General features: G+C 45.5%; 1 long non-coding RNA gene across 1 annotated transcript in view; it reads left to right on the top strand.

The window, feature by feature from the left end:
- The window catches only part of LOC138565989 (uncharacterized), a 499,289-nt gene that overhangs the window by 209,690 nt on the left and 272,521 nt on the right, over window positions 1–17,078 (top strand). The window contains exon 2 of the long non-coding RNA XR_011301760.1: window positions 9,415–9,498. This is a non-coding gene — a long non-coding RNA (uncharacterized lncRNA). The remainder of the gene's footprint in view (window positions 1–9,414; window positions 9,499–17,078) is intronic.

The following is a 17,078-nucleotide window of genomic DNA, read 5'->3' as shown; positions in this document are numbered from 1 at the left end:
ACCCAGGCAGCAGCTCACCAGTCACCTGTAGAGACTCGCTCTATCACGGCCCCCCGGCCCCCCTCCCCCCCTGTTTCTGATTTCCCTCACTCCTGGCGTTGAGACCCTTCACAGGTGTCCAGGCACCCCCACCTTTCCTGCAAACTCTGACCGTTGCAGTTTTTTTGCTCCGACATGCTCTACTCAACGCATGACAAGCACCACCTGTATGTTTGCACACCATTGGTGCTTCTTTTTCATTGTTTGATTGCCCCTCCCTCTCTCCCCCTCCCTTCTGTCTCCCTACAGGAGACACCAGCATCTCTCCCTTTGTTCAGCATCTATCTGAACATTTGGCAAACTCGTTTGCATTTCAAGTCACGGTCCTGAAGAAGATGGCTTGAATCTCCCACGCCATCGAAACCGGTCGACCTCTTTTGGTCATGAGGGCTCTCATGACCTACCTGTGATCTCTCTTACACCAACTAAAGAGACTGTATTTTCTAAAAATTGCTTACTGTAGCACACTCAACTTCACAGAGTGAGCTACACCTTTTTATAAGAGCCACCTTTTAGCCCTACAGCCCTTTGGCTGGGTTTGTTTTACTGCACCCTCCAGTGGTTTCTCCAGCAGTACTGTTTTACACTCCAACCACAGTGACCTACGGAATCATTAAAGTTGTACATTCTGGATGGAATATAAGCAGTTGACCTGTTTCGCAGGTTGTATCCATGCATTAGACTTAGCAGCCTCAAGATCTAATCTACAGTTTTGTTGCACGCTGCCCAACCTGCTGGAGTCTACCACCTTTTAGATGTCCCTGTTGGACTACTTGTGTCTGTCTTCAGACACCGCCACCAGTATAGAAGGTTGAGGGACAGCACTCTCCTCTATATCTTTTTAGTAGGCGATACATCACGCGTAACCCAGGGATAGGCACCCCCGCCAGGGTCAGGGTGTTCTTCCTTAGGGTAAGGTACGCCGAGCCAGGTGGCCCTCCTCCTTCATGTATTTGAGTGTGAGCACTTCAACTTACTTATTTGTTTTGCATACCTTAGATGCACCTTGAATACCTTCTTTCCTATAAATCCTTAGAGAAACATGTTAACCCAAAAGAACATTGTTGTAGTTTTATTTTCACCATCCTAAAAGGAAATGTAGAAGTCGCAGAATGCAAAATAATGCAAGTCTGAGCAATGTGTTTGTTTTACACAACTGTAATGTTCTTACTTTGAGAATCACTAACAATGTTTTGAAGGAAAGTCACTAGGATAAAGATTTCATTAGTCTCAAACATCCAGCTTGTTGTTGTGCAACTTATTGAGAACATTTGACTATCCCTATAAAGCAATCCGATTTTCCCTGGTTAAAGTAGTAGACTTAATCACTTACTTTGAAGAAGCAAGCTTTCTTATGTTACTTTATAAAGCTTGTAAGTGTACACCCAATACTATGTAAGCCAGCTGTGAGGAGTCATTCAGATGGAATACAGGACCTATGAGTGCCAAATCCTTAAATATATGCAAGAAGAAGGGCACTCTGATAAGAGAAAGAAGTAATTGCCGGTCGTTAAGGACATGATTACAGGTCATTAAAGGGATGTCTGCAGGCCAGTCAAGGAGCTCTGTTCAGCGGTTTTACTACAGAGTCAACACGCCCACTTTAAGTGGATTTGTCAATACTCCAGGTGCAGGTCTTCACCCGCTGCCTGGGAATGAAGGCCACAAACGGGGGCATAGAATTTTGAAGGAGAGCCCAGTGCCCCACATGGCCATACCCTAGCAATGCTGCTGCCATTCTCCTGTTCTCCAGTGTTAATGAGCTCTCTTCCTCTCTCTATTTATGCCTCTCTCTCTACCTCTCAGTCTAACTCTCTCTATGTCTACCTCTCTACATATATCTCCTTCTCTCTCTCCTTATGGCTCACTCACTAGTCTCTCTTGTACGCTTTGTTTCTCTCTCCATATTGTTCCTTATCTCTCTCTCTCTCTCTCTCCCTCTCACATTCTTTTCTCTCTCTCTTTCTCTGTTTTTCTGTGTGTGTTTCTTTATGTCTCTCTCTATTTGTCTCTATATGTCACTCTCTTTCTCTATGTGTCTCTCTCTTTGTCTCATTCTCTCTCTCTCTCATGCTTAAAGTATGTTAATATGTATTTACAGAAGATCAACAGTTTGCTGGTCTTGAACTAGAGAAGAATGTGATGGACTTTACCACTGAATAGGATGGCTACCCAATCCAGGATGGTCCTAGCCCCGAAGGAGGTCAAAATGTGCCTAAGTAACTAGGACTGCTGAGTGGACCAAAGCCGTTGCTTTGCCTCAGTTATCCCTGACTCAGTATGTGGTGGATGTTGGCCAAGTATTCAAATCATATGAGGCGGTTGTGTCATCTCATCCTTAGATTGCACCGACACAGTGAACCTTTCGACTTGCTCTTGGAGAGTATAGCAGGATTCCCGCTCCAACCTTTGAGCCTGAATTTGTTTAAGGTGACACTGAATCGGGGACTACAGTGGAACCACCATTTCCTTGCCCTGTTGATGGCGCAGTGACTTTCAACTCCATTCCCCTTTGCTGTGCCACATACTTGCTGCTAGCAGTGAATTTTATTTTGCTGAGGAGCAACAGGAGTGATGTTGGAGCTGGGGCTGTACCAGAGCTTCAGTGCTCGACAAAACCCAGATTGGTCCCTTTCTTCTCAACCATACCCATGAAGGCCAACAGGCTCCTTACCCCATCTCCAGATATTTGGCATAACAAACTTACATCCTGTCCCTTTTGGAAGCCCCACATGCCTTGAGCCCCCAGGTCTGCCTCGTGGCTATGCAGAAGAAGAGTCTAACTAAATTGTTGCCTGATTAAGTGTTGAAACCATTTTCAGCAGAACATGAGCAGGTCATTATTAATACCTGTAAACACGGCATGGGCAATATAATCTGCATACTCTTCAAACAAACTTTGATGTATTAGACAACAAGGTGGGTCTTCCTGTCCTTCTGAGCACCACCATCCTCACTTTTCCTGGGTGTCCAAACCCAGCTTTGTAAGAATAAAGTAAACAAACTCTTTCAGTTCCAAAGGTAGAACCCGTGGCCAACCATACAAGTGGCTGGTCCAGTGGCAGCCATCAACCTTCCCCACTGCCAATGCTGACTGTCCCTTCCACTCCTTTAGTTACAATAAGCAACTCTTGATTCAAATATTGCATTCACTGTATGTCACGTTGTGTCATGCACTTGTGTTCCTGCTCTTGCAATAAAAAGTTTGCAACAGCTATGGTATGTATGTATTCAGTGACTGGTTCTATACACAATCTGATTAACATATTTTAATGCCACAGCTCCATTCACACATTGGTTGCATTCCCATTGTGCTCCACTGCCACCGGGGCATCATCTTAATGTGGTTTATCATCCTTGCACAGCACCTGAAACCAACACTATGCCATGGAAAAGTTCTGCCTTGTTGGTAAGCTTGTGCACATGCTTCAGGTACATATTAGGTTATGCCAAGGTCAACTTGAGAGTGTTTAGATTGGGAGATTTGAGAGAAGTTTGGACCCAATTGAGTCGCTACTCTCCCATGAAGGCTCCTGAAAATGAGTGCTTGGTTTCATTGTCATGTTGTAAATCTCAGTCTGAGATACTGCAAATAAAGAAAGAACACCAGTCATGATTCAAACATTAAGACTTTATTTTTGCTTCAAACGGTCTCAGGTTCAACTATGTCTGCGGACAGTCATAGAGAAATTGAGCAATTTACATGGCGGACAGTCGGCCTTAAATACATTTTTAGGTCTGCCCCGGTTGTTGCTTTACAGATAGTTTATAACCTGTCTAATGTATGCATTTTCCGCAAAAACACATGGGTCCTCACTCTACGTCATGTCTATACAATTAACTGTTTGCAGAGCAGCGCGGTTCACCCTGTTCCCAGCGCAAGGAGACATTCTTCACATGTCTTATCAGTGTTTGTTTTTGACCAAAAGGTCGATCCGCATTTTGGCAAGATATTCTCCAGATAATGCTGCTTTGCATTCAGCAGCATCACCTGAATTATTATGTTCTATTTCAAGACAGCTGTGTCCATTATGCCCTCAATAAATCAGGGATCCTGGCCAATTCTTGGTGATGCCAAGCATTTACTTGGACCAGATGCTAGAGGGTACACTTGCTAGAAAAGTGTCCTTTCCTCCTGAAGGACATCCTAGTGAACCCTTCTAGAGAGACAATTGTTTCATCCATTACCAGGAAATCCGCAAAGTCTTCCCCTGTCCTCATTCATCCTTCACTAGACCACTCACTTTTCTTTATTGATATGATATGATATGGCATTCATAACGCGCCTATACACAAGTGTTTCAAGGTGCGATGAGGTAAGGGAGGGCGAACAGAGGGAAGACAAAGACAACAATCTTACTAGGCCATGTGACATTGAGATCGCGCAAGTGCAGGGAAGGCGGGGAAGGGGGAGGGGGCAGTGCAAAAAATAGGATCAACAGTAAAGAATAAATAAAAGATATAAAAACAATAGGTAAAAGTGCGGCCAGCTATTGGCAAGTGCAGGGGTAAGTGCAGATATCAAGTGTCAAGAGCTGGGGGAACTGTAGGGATACAGACACAGCCCCCAAATGCAGGGGTTGCACAGGAGGCAGTGCAGGTGTGCAGCTGGTCAGGGAAGGGACCTGGGCCCGAGATCAGAGGGTAACCAGGTGACCAGTGCAGTTCAATCAGGAGTTCAACAGGGTAGAGGAGGAGAGAAAGAAGAAGCATTGGAAAGGTCTTGAGGTGCTTCCGGAAATGGAGCTGGTTCTCCTTAAGTTTCACGGAGGCAGGGAGGCTGTGCCAGAGGGAAGCCCCAGCCGAAGAAAGAGATCTGCCACCAACCCATTGCTTGGAGAAGAGACTGACCCTGAGGGAGTTGGAGGCGGATGAGTGAAGAGCTCGAGAAGGAAGATATTTGGGTAGAGAGGGTTGGAGGTATTGAGGCCCCACACCCCAGAAGGCCTTGTGGACAATGTAGAGGGTTTTCAACTTAACCCTTGCAGCCACTGGGAGCCAGTGCAGAGATTTCAGTCCTTGAGAGATACGATCTCTGGGCTTGAGGCTAAGGACAAGTCTCGCAGTCCTGTTCTGGATGAGTTGCAGAGGACGGAGAGTAGAAGCAGGCAGATTTAGAAAGAGGCTTTTGCAGTAGTGCAGCCTAGAGAGAACCAGCTCTGGAGACAGTGAGCTTCTGGGGGAAGAAGAGGAAAGGAAGAATACCTCTGAGGAGGTGCAGCTGGTAGTGTGACTTCTTAAAGACATCAGAGATGTGAGGAGAGAAGTAGAGAGTTCAGTCGGAGATGACCCCAAGGTTTTTAGACACACAAGTGGGAGAAGGAAGAGGGTCAAGAGAGTCCAGCCAAAGAGCGACAGGAAAGGTGTGCCGATGAGGAGAATCTCAGTCTTACTGGCATCAAGGCAGAGATCATTGGCAGCACGGCACTTCTGGATAGCGGACAGACGGTCAGAGATGAGAGAAGGAGAAGAGGTGGTGGAAGGGAGCCTGAAAATGAGCTGAGTGTTGTCCGCAAAGCACTGAAAGTTGGAGCACAGAGCGGCAATGTGGTGGGCAAGAAGTGCCATGTGTTGGTTGAACAGCCAGGGAGAGAGATTAGAACCATGGGGAACACCACAGGTAGAGATAGAGATAGAGATAGAGGAGAGGAAGGAACCAAGTTGGACCTTGGAGTATCGATGTGAGAGGAAAGAGGTCAGCCAAGCCAGGGCCTGATCGGTGATAACCCAGATTATCATGCAGACAGTTGAGCAGGATGGCATGGTTGACCGTTTCAAAGGCAGGAGAGATCAAGTAAGATGAGGACAAATGGGGTATTGGAGTCAAGGTTGGAGAGCAGGTCTTCCCAGATGTTCAGGAGAGCAGTTTCTGTGCTTCTGACAGCTCTGAAGCCAGACTGAGGGTCCTGAGAGAACCAACCAATTGAGTATGAAGATTAAGCTGGGAGATGGCCAGGTTTTCCAGGAGTTTGCCCAGGAAAGGAGTGGTGGAGATTGGGCAGTAGTTAGAAGGGCAGGCAGGGTCGGCTGAGGGTTTCTCAAGAAGAGGGTGCACAGGGGAGTGCTTCAGGGGGGAAGGGAAGACTCCAGTGGCACAGATCTTAGGGCATAGCCTGCAGAGTCAGAATAAGGCATGGTATAATAAAAGAAATTAACACTGTCCTGATTATCACTGACGCATAACTCACTTAGGCGGACAGGTAAGCTCAAGAATTGAGAATAAGGCATGGTTATAAAGAGAGAGACATGAATGTGGCCCTCGTTGCACCCATCCCACCCCCATCTCGACGGCAGAGAGATGAAAGTCGTACATTGTTCATAGCCCCATCCTCCCCTTTGCTGATTTACCAAAGATGTGAGAAACCATTTCACACAGACAGTCATTTAAACCCTATCCAGATGACATCACTGAAGACATAGGTTTGCAGTCAATGGAGCAGGTGGACTGACTGTGACCATGCAAAAGCTGATGATGTCACGACTGAGACTATGACATAGATGCATTAGACATGAAGCACATATGCACTCCTGCATGAAGCTATGCAGACGTTTAGATTAAATTGCTCGCAGACACAAAGAACATGCTTATGACCCACTTAGAGGAGGGACACACCTTTGCTAAGCAGTAACCGCAAGTTGCACAAGAATATGTTAAGTATTTCAATCAGGTGATACACCCTGGTCTCAGCCTAGTATGCAGCGCACAACTGAAATACTTATTTTGTTATATATAGGTTCAATATTTGAGAGATACACCACTCATATCACACCCCCTTGTCAAATACCTCAGGTCACAGTGGACCGGGAACTAGGCTGATAGGTAAAGGTAATATTTATTTAGAAATTCAAGAAAATCACACATTTCTAAATATAGGGCAGCAATCACCAATGGGGTGATAAGAACAATGTGAATGTAAGCAATGCACTTAGTTTAACCTTCTATTGACACAACTACAAAACACCAGGGAATAGGAGCACTTTTGATTTTAGGTAAGATAGCACTGGAGTTAGAATTTCTCCCTGCAAAGTTCCCTGAACCCACAAATAATCAATTTTAAGTGGATAAACAGAATCAGCAGGTAATCAGGAATGACAAATAAGAAACAGAATAGAAATCCGACTTTCCCTCCCCAAGAAAGAGAGAAAAACGGATTTAAATTCTGGCAATGCTAAAATGACACTCGGAAATAGATGTATAAACATTGAATGTGTCTAAAACTCTTGAAACAAAAACAATTCTTTACTGGAGCAACAATGGAAAGATACTAGTAATCACAAGAAATAGATTGAGCAAAAGCATCTAATTCAAAATTGAATGGAAGATTGAAAACCGTTTATAACCAAAAGGACACGTTGTAAAAAACACACTTTTGCAAATCCTGCCTGAATTTACCAAAATGGTTTTTCATAAAAACAGGTGTATATTGTAAATAATCTGGATGTGGTATTTGGGTTGAGGGGTAGCCATGGATCCAAGATACAATATGAAAGTAAAATGAGGTCTCTAGCTGTTAAATTGAGTGAGTTATGCCAGATCTAGCGAGATGCGTTTTTGGAAAATAAAGGCGCGAAAAAGGAACAGAAATCCATTTTGACAAGGACAGTTTTACTCTACACTAGGGCATTCAGTCTAGCTCCAGGGTTGACCGTGGGATCAACCCTAGCACCTCTGCGCCCGCCCTGGCGGAACCAGTCCGATTACCCGAGGGAGGACTAAGGGCTTAGGATTTCACAAGACAAAATTATTAAAGATATTGGCGCTAGCATAAGGAATCAAAGCAGGGTAGCAAGAATGATTATGACAATATTGCAATTATGAGAATAAAGATAGGATGACTTAGAGATTGGGATGGAGAAAATCAAGGCACAGTTTGCTATATTTCTATGGTTCCTACTGATACTCACAGTCCACTTTTAGTTTGGGTTTTGACAGTCAGCAGGTCTGGTCACCACACGGATCTGGTCTAACGCAGGTCAGCCGGATAAACTCAGTGAGGCGGAGTCAGCTGGGCAGGAACTGCATACCAAAGGATACTTCTTCTGGACTGGCAGTTCTGGTTACTGGATCCTATAGAGCATCAGGATAGCCGGATAGCAGGAGAGCAGTGAGTGGCAGCAAGCCAGGTAAATTCAGGATACTTCCCCAAAACACTGCAGTGCTTCCCTTGGTAATGGGGATTATTTTAGAATTGAGGCCTAGCTGAAGCAGGATCAGCAATTACTTGGCCTTGTAGTTCGGATCTGGAGTTTAGATGAATAGATGCAAGATGAAGACAGGAACAGACAGGAACAGGACACTGGTTTAGGAATCAGTGTGTGTCCTGAGTGCTAGTCAGGGGCCCTTATTTATAATATCAAATGACATCATTACAGTATATGACAGGGGCAGGATTCACTACTCACGCCCTTAGCAACAGGATTAGGCAAGGGCATAGTCTCTGCCTTGCTCACAATTGGTTGAATATCAGAAAAATGATTTCATGTTTATGAGGTGATTCTAGAAACTCCCACATTTCCTTTACTGAAAATCAAATGTTTTGCCAAAAACAGATAGTTGTGCAGTTTCCACCTCTTAGTAAATCAGATACACATGTTACACATTTTATGCAGCACAAATAAGTCCAAACCTCCCGTCTGGGTAACCTTGGGCCTCATTACGACCCTGGCGCTAAGGGATTACCGGTACCGGTAAGGTACCCGTACCGGTAATCCCTTAGCGCCTGATTACGGGGTCCCTTTGCGGGTTGGAGACTTTAACGCCTGCTTTTTGCAGGCGTTAAAAACCAACCCGCAAAGGGACCTTGGTGCTAAGTACCGTACTTAGCGCCTTCCCCATTCCCATTGATCCCTATGGGCCAAAAATGGGAATGGGGAAGGGCCATGGCGGCATGGGGAATTACCGCCCCGCCAACCTCGGAATGAGGCGGTAATTCCCCATTCCGCCATGGCGGAGTCGGTAAGTTATCCAGGCATGGACCGTGGTGCTATTAGCACCATGGTCCAACGTCAGGGTCGTAATGAGGCCCCTTGTTTCTCCTTTTGACACATTTTGGTAATTTTACACATTAAAGATTTGGCCCACAATTCCCCAGTTTTATTCACAGATGCGAATTGTACTCAGGGGTGTATGTACAACATTTGACATTTGCAACATGGATGCTTATCTGGTAATACAACATATATCACCGTTTCTGTCCAGAGTGTGTCACGACATTCTACCAAGTTTTCAAACACAGCCCACAATTCCTCTTTTACGATGTGAAAATTCCAAATTTTTACCAATTTTGACAGCTGAGATATAAGTCTTTTTAAAGTTCTTTATGCAATAGTCTTAAGACAAAGGGGAGTCATTGTCTGTCATTTGTTTCTTCCCAGCTAACACCAACTGGCAGTTTCTTCCAAGCAGGATGGGGGACCTCTCTCTGAATTTAAGGTTTTATTGCCCTGCACACTTGACAGGTGAGTGTCCCAGGACTGCTATTGTCCCAGCCTGGAGCAAAGACAAATGTCTGATGAGCATGTGAACTGTCATTGTCCTATCCTATTCAAAGTTTTTCATGCTGGTGCTTCACACCTAAGGTTCCTCGATTTAGGGCTTATCTCCCTTCCTAGGAGGAGTTTCATAGCTGGCAACTGGAATTACAGGTTTCTGAGAGCTTGCATCTCCATCCTATGGGCTTGATCACGAGTTGTGCGGTAGCACCGGCCTTATTAGCCCTACTGCCAAACCCCCCCGGCGCTAATAGCGCCGGATCACGGGTTTGGCGGAACGGGTATTGCCCTTTCCCCACTGAGCCCATTCGGGAATTCCCCATTCCCCATTGGGCTCAATGGTGAATTTTCGCGCTCTTACCGCCGGCGGATTTCCCGTCGGCGGTAAGAGCGCAAAATTTCGGGGGATTTCCCCCCTGCTCAGAGTTGGGGGGAAATCTGCCAAACCTGTGATTTGGGAGACCCTTAAATGCGGCGCTAATAGTGCTACCGCTGCATTTAAGGGTTACCGCCAAACTCGTGATGAGGCCCATAAATTGTTTAATTTCTTACTTTAATTCGGTTTGCAGCTCCTCAGATTGCCACTGTCTTGGCAACTGTAGTCATTTTCCTTGCAGCAGGACTCTTATCTAAAGTATAAATACAATTCTCCTTGACCTGGCTCAGAGGGTATAAAGTCTCTTTGAACTACTGTGACTGTATACAGTTTGCCAAGAAATTAATGCGTGTTTCCCGTGCGAGTGAAAATTAAGTTGCTTTTGATTTCTCTGAGAGTTGGTTTTAACGGGGCCTTTTTACTCACAGTGGTTTCAGAATGACAGATGAAATTGGCATCAAGCAGCATTTTGAAAGGGTGAAAACGGTTTCATTTTGAAGGGGATTTTGGGTTTTGCTGCAATGGCAGGCTTTCCTTTTCACTTGATTCCATATATGTTTCAGAACACACTGGCCTATTTTTCAGTGTGTCCCCTTGTTCCATTTTGCCCAAAGTGTGTGAGGCAAAATGATGCAGCCATTTTTCTGTTGTTGCTGCCAAAAGCAGTTTTGGGGTCCTGGTGCGCACAGAAGCCAGCAGCCAGGTTACTGTTTCTTGCGCACAGGCAGCTCAGTGATGTTAGGCTAATGCTGTTGAGTGGGTCAATATATCCCACACATACATATAAATTGCTTGCTGATGCTGAATGCAACTAACATGAGCGGCTATGTAAATCAAGATGGGAGTCATGGCCACAATGAAATGAATGGAAGGAACTGAAAGGGCTTGAGAATACAGAGAGAGACATGACATGCTGATTTCGTAGAGATGCGCAAATCAGTATTTGAGTGCAGCCAGAGTGCATATTATTGCTAAGGACATCGAGGATGAGAACGTTTCACATTAGCAAAAGAGATCAGACACCTGCATGTGTAAGAACTGAAAATCCTCATCAATGCATGCAGGAAAATGAAGTTTGTGGTTCCTACACAGGTGACTTGGACCTGAAAGACAAAGCCTTTTCATTCAGGCCAGATGGGGACCGTTGTTCCCATCTAACTGAATGCAAAGTAATACCAGGTTCAAAGCCTAATGTCCTGTCTGAAGGCCTAGCGGATCGGAGATGGTAACTTGTTGAATACATGCAGGACCTTTGTGGCTGTTCTCACCCCCTTGAATAGGTGGACATGGGCTGGTCCCCTTCCAAAGGTGCAAGTCTGAGCAGACCCTCTCTAACCAATACTTACCTTACTCACCTTTCACGTTAGCTCACACATTGTTGCACGGCCTAAAGACAGCACGCAAACCTGACATACTGGAAGTTGCAACATTTAGGAGGTGATCACAGGAGGAGCCACAGATTTGGTTTAACCAATAAGGGTACTAACCCCATATGTATTCCAGATGTAGCCTACGTCACTAACCAATTCCATTCTATCTTAGGTTTTTTGCAATGTATCATTATTTTGTGATGTCACACTGCAGAAAAAAAAGAAAAAAAAAACAGGACGAACCTGTAACCGATGAGAATGTATTGGAGAATGCTGTGTTGTCCATAACTTGATCCTGTTAAAAAAGCTTTCAATAAACTGTACAATTTGTCAAATTATTAGACTCTTCCCTTTTTGAGTGCAGGGATCTCCTTCACCCAATTCCTCTTGCTTGTAATTAGGTAAATTAACAATCCCTCGCCTTACTTCAGTTACAATATCAGAAATTAAAATGTTCTTAGTTTACCAAACACACATAATGCACAGAGGAGGAGAGGGACCTTTAAGGAATCAGAATAATGTATGATTTTAATAAAATAAATGAACTCTGTCCTGGTTAGCACCCAAAAATAACTGGCATTGCAGTACTCCACTTCCAGCCAAGAGGGTGGCAAGCACAGCACATTACACCTATTCTGACCTTTATCCTGTGAGCTCACAACAGGATTGCCCATAGCTGCAACGTGGACCTCTTGCCGTCTTGTTCTGTTAGCTCACAGCCTGCAGGAGTCCAGCATTAAGTGCTCCATTGCTTCCTGAAGCTAGGTCCATGCTCATCAAATAGCCTAATAATAATTATAATAATAAAAAGCACAAGTAAAAGGAAATGTTACAGTAACAACATCTCAATAGATATGAAAAATATGTGGAAAATCGCAATATTTTGGTCTAAAACAATCGTAGTCTTCTCTCCCATGGCATGTACTTTATGGCAACCTTAACCTCCTGTATAGTACATATACAGTACAGTCAGTGATTGAGTTAATCTCTTTTATGGCCAGCAAAAAAGTCCAGAAGTTCCAAAAAGCTGTGCGTGCAACACGGCATAGCACCCCACCTAACACAATACTGTACAACATTTACCGGGATCTATGTGATCACTGCTCCGCCCATAATGTCGACTTTCAAAAAGCCGGCTTCCATTATTGCGTGACGCAGTGATCACATAAATCACTGTGCCCCGTATCCCCCTGCCTGCTTCGCCCACCCACTTACCTTTTCAGCAGCACACACAGAAGTGGTCCGCTGTCTCAACTGTATCCCTGCAGCGCCAGTTCTGTGGGTCTAAATTGGCGCTGCAGGGTCCGTTTTTAAAAATTACTTTTATCTTTATTGTCCCCTGCTACCATGTAATCGATGCAGGGGACGCCCCTGACCCCTGCAACCCCTGACCCCCATTACTCCGGTTTGGGTAGGGAGTACCCCCACAGCAGCCGCTTCCTTTAGTCGGAGTAATGGGTTCGGGATATGACTAGGGCGCAAAGGTATAGGCGAGACTTGCAAGTCGCAGCACTTGTGTGTTTCCCGTTTACCCATCCTAATGCTTATGTATCCTCTTCCGTGAGTGCACATTCCCACTGGTGTGGGAGTAAATGGTAGACCGTGTTAGGGGCATCCCGCGAGTGGCCGCCTTTGCTGTATTTCTGTCATGGAATTCTCAGTGCCAAAAGCCTTCCTCAGCTTGGCATTCAAGTCTAGGCTTATGCCTGCAGGCATTGCAGGAGCAGCAGGTATAGCAGGCACAGCAGGTGAAGTAGCGTACACATTGCAATGCAGAATGAATAACTGTAAGGTCCTGTCAGAATGGGCTTCTTTAAATGGGATAGAGCGGAAGGAGGGTGCGCAAGCATGTTCAATTCTGCATTTTAAATGCTTCTTTGGGGACAGTTTTTAGTACAGCCATCAAGGTTTGGCACCCCCTAATCAGGGCCTAGTTTTTTTATTAGTAGGATGTAAGGGCCTGACGTGTTAAAAGGTGGCATGTAGTCTCAATATGAGCATGGCACAGTCTGCAGATTCTTTCCCTTGGTGCCACTTTATACCACCTCCGCGTATGCTGCCGACTCAGGAGTATATTGAAGCGTCGGTAGAGTATGAATCTGCGTATATTCGTAGATAAGCATTTAGTTAGATAAGTCGGAAGCCTTGGGTGCTATAGGGCCAATGTATGGGGCCTCATTACACTGTAGGCGGTAAGGGTTTACCGGTACCGGTATTTTACCGGTACCAGTAAATCCTTACCGCCTTACTACGAGGTCCCTTTCTGGGTTGGGGTATTTAACACCTGCTTTTTGCAGGCGTTAAAAACCAACCCGCAAAGCGACCCAGGGAGCTAATTACGGTACCGCAATTTGCGGTACCGTAATTAGCGCCTTCCCCATTCCCATTATGCCCTATGGGGCAAAAATGGGAATGGGGAAGGGCAATGGTGGAAGGGGGAATTACCGCCCCGCCAACCTTGGAATGGGGCGGTAATTCCCCTTTCCACCAAGTCGGTGCCGGTATTTTACCAGCATGAACCATGGCGCTAATAGCGCCATGGTTCTCCGCCCACCGTGTAATGAGGCCCATGGTCTTGTTACTGAGATGCCTAATGTTTGCTACAAAATCAAAACTGCCGTTCTTCTTTTTTAGTATCCAAAAGGCGTTGGGTAATTCCATCAGAGGCCTAGTGATTTGTTTCCTCCTGGGCAGGAATAAAGCATCCATGGTTTAAGGTGCAAGCACCTTGCAAGAGGCTACATGCGGTGCCAGAGACCCTGCAGGAACTTCACATCTCCCTGTCGGTGGGGCGCGCCCACCCAGAGCGACCCAAACCAAAAGTGAGATGGGAAGAGGAGAGTGTGGTGCCTTTCTGCTTGCGGATTAAGCTTATACCCCATTGTCTTTTGCCACAAACCAAACCCCAATGCAATATACTTAACACAGGGCAGTAGCCATATGAAAAAGATACACATAGCATGGCATTAGCATATTTGACCTAAAACATTTGACCTAAAACATTTGATCGAATTCTTTGAACTTTATTTTGGTCAAATTTAATTAAATATATATATATAAGGTAAGGGTATAGATTAGGTTGAGGAGGGCGGTTCTGGGGGTTGTCTCCCCGCATTTTAGACTGTAAAAAGGTCAAACAAATTCAATCAAATAGGATTAGGTCAAAGGTTTTAGGTCAACTGGACCCAAACCCATAGCATAGCATCAGTACAATGTTTGACTGTAGACTAAAGGGCAGTGTTGGATGTCAAGTGCCTTCAATCCAGAGTTGATACACAGGGAATACCAGCCTTGGGCCTACCACACCACAGGGGTATTCTGCAGGTTCTGCACAGATGAGCAGTAACACATCCTCATACGTCACACGTCAGGCAGGCCAGGCCGCTGGAACATGTGTGTATAGGAAACTCCTGCTCCAAGCATGCATAAGCTTCACGCCTTTATGGCCCACAGTTCATTTTTTTCTTTCACTTGTTTCGCTTGCCAATGGACACAGACAAGCAAGGATGGTGGATGCGCTATTCAAACTCAGCTCCCACACGCTACTCCTCATTCGGGGGCTCGGGCCTGAATGCTCCCCAATGCACCGCTGTGCACGCGAGGCCCTTAGAAGAGTAGCTACGTGTTAACACACCCCTACAGTCGCCATGTTTTCAGCTAGGCCAACGCCTTGTGCATGGGTAGCATGGGTTCAGTGTAGCGCTACAACATGGACAGAGCGGAGAGGGGCAGTTTGTTTCTCCTCCAGCATATGGACTATGGCAAACAAGAAATAAATCAAGCAGAGGGCACTTTATGAGACAGCGGGTCTCGGTCAGCAGGCAAAGGGGCATTACGCGTTGACCGGTATTACACATCTCATTGGCTTGGACCCACTGGGAAGCCCAGGACACATGGGCCTAGTCTAACATCGAGTTCTTCTTTTTGGGAATGAAAAACAAATGCCTCCAAAACATCTCAATGGTCACCAGCCATTTTCCTCACTATGCCAAGTCCCACAAAAAAAACAAAATACTGCCACTTATCACCAAAGTGCAAACTGAGACGATCTGCACCCAGTATTGGTGGCCACCTCACACCCATTGAAACAAAGTTGCAGATTTCAAATGAAAGGACATCAAGCGGATGATGGCCCCGTTGGTGTTCAAGAAGGTCAGAATGAGCCCCTCTCATCCACATGGCGGCACTCAATTTGAGATATTTACCGTAAACCTGTTGGGCAGGATTGGCTCTGTGAGACCAGAAGCGAAGACCAGATAGAGCCAATATGTAGCTAAAATGGCCTATGCTTATAATTGCACCAAATTGCTACCATTTAGTACTCCCCTCAGACTAGCACACATTTGGGGGAGACATGAGGCTGCCAATTGACCTGTGCATTGGTTAAACCCTGGGTAGAGGAGGCCCTTAATATTACCTGAAGAATGCTCATGAGATGTGACAGAAACTGGATTAGGCCTACCAGCTGGCCCCAGCTGATAGTGAGACGAAAGCTGCAAAGAGAAAATACTGATATGATCAAAGGGATAGGCTGCCTGCTCAACAACATGATGATGGAGTGTTAATCCGGAGTTTGGGGCGTCGAGGTCAGATAAGTTAGTGGGCAAATGAGAATCCGAAACCTGCTTAACCAACCACCATTTGCCCTATTTACTGGTATACCAAATCCTAGAAAAATAGGGCCCAGAAATTACAAACCATGTATTTAATATCTTTATTTATTTATTTTAAAATATTGCATCAAAATCTCCTGACGCTGACAGGGGAAGATGTGCAAATACCTTCTTCTAATCACCCTGAAGCAGAAATTCCCCAAAGGCCTTCACCACGAAGATGACTGGGTCAACAGGAAGCTTTTGTTCTGGGACATCCTGCTTGATCTCACACCCGAAAACACCCCTCGTTAAGAACAGGAACGAGCATCAGGAGGCTGGCACAGATTCTGAGTATAGCAACACTGGTGTTCATTTAGAAGTAGGAATGGCCTTCTGGTTCAATATGGCTGCAAGTCACAGCACAAGGACACCTAGTAATGCTTGAAACTTCTTCCACTGGTGGATAAGGATGAGCCCAGAAGAAGCATACTCACCAAGCAGGTACCAGCTGCAGTTATCTTATGCATCAGAAGATCCCCCTGTTATACTCCATACAGCATACATACAGCAGCACGTGAGGTGAAACGAGCCACTAAATTCAGTCGCTGATGGGGCAGTATTAATTGTCCATGATTGGGGTACACCCCAACCTGTAGAGACTGCTGTACACGTTGCAATATTAACATGTGTGTGGTATCCCGGTGTCCTCGTGTGGCTGTCCTCGTGCCTACCTTGATGCGTAGAACGGACCGGAGAGAGGCGTAAGCGGGCGGATGCCGTTTGTTCGTCTGGACAATAAACGTACCTGCTCACACGCCGAGTGTCTGTCCTTATTCCGATGGTGATACCAACACGGCAATTATCCGCTCTGCACCCACATTTTATGAACAAGTGGGGCTTGTGTGACAGCTCATCCATTAACCTATCACCATGGTGATGATATTTTGAAGGGGAGACTATATAACACCAATGTAGAAACATGCATCACTAAACCACATGTGCAGGTTTTTTTTGTAAATCCTGTTGTGGTAGTGAGCCTCTGCACATCGCATGCATGTAGCATGTGTTAGAAATGACAAACACTGCCATGGACTGCTTTGAAATGTTTTGTCCGCTGGACCACTCCCTGGGTTCGGGATCCCAGTGGGGAGGTCAGATATATTTAATGCAGATTCATGAAACCTCAAGAATTGTGCAACTTTAATA

This window comes from Ambystoma mexicanum, chromosome 2p, assembly GCF_040938575.1.
Source record: "Ambystoma mexicanum isolate Mex_15411 chromosome 2p, UKY_AmexF1_1, whole genome shotgun sequence".
NCBI lineage: Eukaryota > Metazoa > Chordata > Amphibia > Caudata > Ambystomatidae > Ambystoma > Ambystoma mexicanum.
This window is presented reverse-complemented; position numbering and strand designations above follow the sequence as displayed.